The sequence below is a fragment of the Lycorma delicatula genome, chromosome 3 (assembly GCF_047948215.1).
Source record: "Lycorma delicatula isolate Av1 chromosome 3, ASM4794821v1, whole genome shotgun sequence".
Lineage (NCBI taxonomy): Eukaryota > Metazoa > Arthropoda > Insecta > Hemiptera > Fulgoridae > Lycorma > Lycorma delicatula.
In genome coordinates, this window is record NC_134457.1 from 180,597,001 (window position 1) to 180,601,696 (window position 4,696).

Genomic DNA, 4,696 nt, shown 5'->3' on the forward strand with positions numbered 1-4,696 from the left:
TAATCAATTTAACACGAGCATCGATTTTTGAGTGTCATATAAAACGAAGAGTTAAAAGTTCGATTCAAAAAATCGATATTTTCTGTTAACTCGATATTATATGCTAGCAGTATTTTCCAATGTGTACAATATGAATTATTTTTTTTTTTGCTAATGTGCACGTTGCAATCTGTTCAACTTGTGAACAATAACACCTTACGGTGGTTCTGTTGGCTAAACAGAAAAAGAGAGATAGTGTGAACTATAAGCAATCCTGCCAGAACCCAATGAGATGAGGATGATATGTATGATACGTAAATGAGGTGTCTTGTACAGGCCAACCATTCCTGAGATATGTGGTTAATTGCACCACAACCACCAAAGTACACTAGTATCCACTGTCTTAAAGAGGGAGATATTCCTCTAGTTAAAATTGCTAATCTATCAGGCAAAGCAATTCAGTGTTTAATTGGTAATTCTCAGTACCACAGTCTGACTGGTTTAAAATAGGGAGTGCGGTGTTCATATAAAGAAGCCAACAAATTATTATTAAAAAAAACTTTTATTAGAAAAACTTAATTAAAAAATCAGATGTGGACACCACATGACTTCTTTGTACGCCTATTAAATTACATATACACTTTTTTTTTTAATATGAAAAAATTATTTTTCTTTCAGGATATGTTTTCATATTTCTTTTTTTTATTGTTACTATTGAATTATTATTTATCGTAATTTTTTTTTACAATCAGAGGTTAATAATTATTAATAAATAAATATATTTAAATTAAAAAAAAAATGAAGTCTGATTCGAACCGATGTGCCTTCCCCTTGTAAGATACAAATATTTCATTAATAAAAATTGTATTTGGTTATAATTGTGGAACCGATGAAAATAAGTACCACTTATGATATATCGTTGAAAAGCTCTCAAAGACGGCTTTCTAAGGCAGTTAAGAAAAAGTCCAAATGTTTTGGATTTCGTGGTTTTTTGGACATTTTTAATCAAGTAGATTGCAATCAAAAAGAAAGGTGCACAAGTAGATGTTACAGCCGTTCAAAATCTAAAATTTCAATATTCTACGGCTAATCGTTTTTCATCACTGGGGGCTCGTGTATAGGCACTGTGTAACTGCAGCACTCTGTATTTCCACTTGATATTATCGATAACATTTAATATAATGAGTCCGTTTATCTTTAATTCTTTCTATATTCTTGTACAATGTATACTCCTTAAGTTTAATGTCAGTAGCCATCTATGAAAAATATGTTTATGAAATGTTTATGAAAAATATACAAAAATGGAACTGTGCGCTTCACAGTTCCACCGGCGTGGTGTTTGGCTGTTGAGCGCATTCGCACAAAGGAAGCTGCACGCAAGGCTATGATGTAGAGAGCATGTCTCTCTTGCAGTACGGACCCTGGCGTGCTGGTCCGTTTTTTTTTACTTCGCGTGTGTATGGAACGTTCCTTGTTCGTTCCCTTTTCTAGTTTAGTCGGTGGAAGGAATATAAAAGCGGTTTAATTGTTTTTTGAATACCGATCAGAAGATGGTGCAAAGCAAGGGCTCTTGATCGCCAAATCTGTCCAAAAACACGCTGGAAGGGGGAGAGAGAAGGTAATTAGTAAAAACTAATTATGTGTTTGTTTCTGTGTACATAGAAATTTAGCACCGTTGAACTATAGCGTTTTTAAGCGGTAATTTTATTAAGTTATTATCTAATAATACCAAAAAAATATTATCTGTATTGACATTTTACTATTTATTCGTGTACCGTATTCTTGAATATGATAAAATGTAGAATTAGATTATTATTCTGCTTCCAGCTATTCTATTTGATTCTTTATTTTTTCGGTTCTTTTATTTTACAGAAAAATTTTACCATAGCCTTGAAAAAGCCCAGAAAAAAAATTTCTGGAGCAGCACCCTGAATAATTTTAGCTACGAGCCGCCATTGTTTCAAACCGATTTCTAATCGTTTTCCGCATGGACAGAACTTTCCCCCGAACAGTCCTGATTTGAATCCGTGTGATTATTTTTTTTGGATATCTTTAAAAGAAAAGATTTTTCCTAAACATCCTCGTACAGGGATGAAACTGATTATCGAGTCTTGCAACGAGATAACCGAGGATATGTGTCGTCGAGTTATTAACAACATAGGAGTTCGTGTTGAAGAAGTTGCTAGACGTGATGGTGGTCATATTGAACATGTGATAAGCAGAAGCGAACATACGGTAATTTTTCGTTTGATGTATAATGTACAAAGATGTTTCGTGAAGCAAAGGATGGGAGGAGGGAGAAAAAACTGCCGGTGATTCAAAATAATTCTCCCTCTATCGCTCATAATAATAAAAAAGTAATTGTTTAAATTCAGTGTAAGTGAAAATTTTCAGTACCTAATTAATACGCATTAAAAAATCATTAACCTTGAAAATATTGTCGGTAAAGATTGCTGTTTACTGTTAAAAAATTACTTTATATGAAATATTTTGGTCCTGCAATTCTGTGGGGGCGAATTTCGCTCGCGCTAGTATCTCGAGAACGGTGGCCGCTAGATGCATGGGACTAGGACCTATCGTTCTGGGTGATCGCTAAGTTCCCTTTCCTCAAAAACGCGTTAAATATCCTAGGATGCACCGTTTTCGATATACGCACTTTTTTTTAACGAAAGATGTGTGAGAAATTCCGTTTCTCATGTAAAATATAAAAAAAATAACATTAGCTATCAATAATTAGCTATCACAACTATAAAAAATTAAAATTCACAAACCCGCTTTCGCTGAAAGTAATGATGACTGACTGATGCAGATCATCGTTATAAATTTACAGCGTTAACTGAGTAGCTATTAGATTATAAAAACCAACAATAATTTTGAAAGTTGAATCGTAAATAATGATCGTTGCATATATTAAATAACGATCAACGATATACACAATTATCGCTGAAAGTAATGATAACCTACATCGGCACCATAAATTTAAAATTAATCGTGCTGTTTGCAGTTAAAACATATGTTTTACTATGAATTTTTCAGTAAATCGACTGTTTCAACATGTGAACACACATTCATCATTGAAAGTAGCCGTTCTTTAATGAATTCGAATAAACCCGTGAAAGGAGACGTGGAGATTAAATAGCGAATTTCTCTGTTGTAATTTTGTGGGAATCTCAAACCCGTGTTTTACTACGTATTTTGCAGTAAATCCAATCTTTCAGCGTGAAAATTTAACTACATACAGGGGATAATCGTGGAAAACATCCCTTAAAATTTGCGTCAAATTTGTTCTAGGGGTCATAGGTTATAGTTGCTATTGAATGTAAACATTACATGCTACTTGTAATATATATTAATTCGAAACGATTGTGATCACATACAACTTTTCACTTCGGCCGTGCGATCTTAAGCACACATTTCTTTTTTTGTTAAAAATAATTTTTAGGCGAGAATTAAGGTAAAAAAAATATTTTTTTAGCTACGTTCGCTGACATAGACCAATTAACAATAATGTTTTCATTATTTAAATAATAAATAAGTGACATAATTACTGAATTTATTATTTAAATACTTAAAACATTACTGTGTTAATCAAGCAAGATTAGCGAGCGAAGCGAGCTTAAGTTAAGTTTGATTAAATTATATTTATAAAATAAATAAATATAAATTGTTATATTGAGTGAGTTCCTAAGATGTTCAAACTTGATTAGCGAGGAAAAATAATTTTTTTTGATTTAAAAATTATTTTTATGCCCAAATATGAAGGAAATATAATGATTGTTCAGGAAGGTTTTTGGGATTGGGGGGGGGGGCAGAGCCCCTCCGATTGTTACAATATACGGCCTAAATGTAAAATTATAATTTTTACGTTGCTACAATTTAAAAAAAAAAAATAGAAAAAATTAGTTGACAAAATTTTTTCAACAATTGAAAATTTTTTTCTCGCCTTAAAATTGGATTTTAACATAAAAATTAATTATTAAGTTATTTTGTCAAAAATAAAAAATATACAAAATCATTGAACCAAATCTTATTGGACATAGACACATTTTCACATCTACATTGTTCAATTTCTTTTTTCTGTAATTTTGTAGAAAATTCTTGAAATAAAAGTCAATTATCACTTGTACTAATATTTTCCATTATTGCAGATATATTCTTCATATATTTCTCAAGAGTTTATAATAATAAGAAATTAACTTTTATTTTAATAAAAGATAATTTAAAATTTATTTTTGTTCCCTATATTTTTAAATTTTTCCTGGACATCAGCTGTAGTTAACTGCATTCATTTCTGGGTCTCTTGATTGTAACCTGAAAAAGAAATCCTGTGTAAAGGTGTTTTATTGTGTAATCAACTGATTCTGTATTAGATATTTTGTCTAAATTTATTTTAATGTTGTTCAGTTCACTAATAAACACTAACAGAATATTCAAATCCAAATAAAACTTCTTCTAATCAATCCATTTTCATTACTTTGGTTTGATCCATTACCATGTTTAGCGAATTAACAACCGGCACACAAATTTCTGAATACTGTAATACACTCAAAAGTTTAATCATTATTTTTTAATTATTTTCAAGAGACAATTTTTTATTTATCTCTGATTATACAGGTGACTAGGTAGAAAGAAAATATAAGGGCATAATTGTTTTACGTACTCATTTTTCTTCTGGTTTTTTCTTAATGAATTTTAGTCTATGCTTTAAAATATTTTT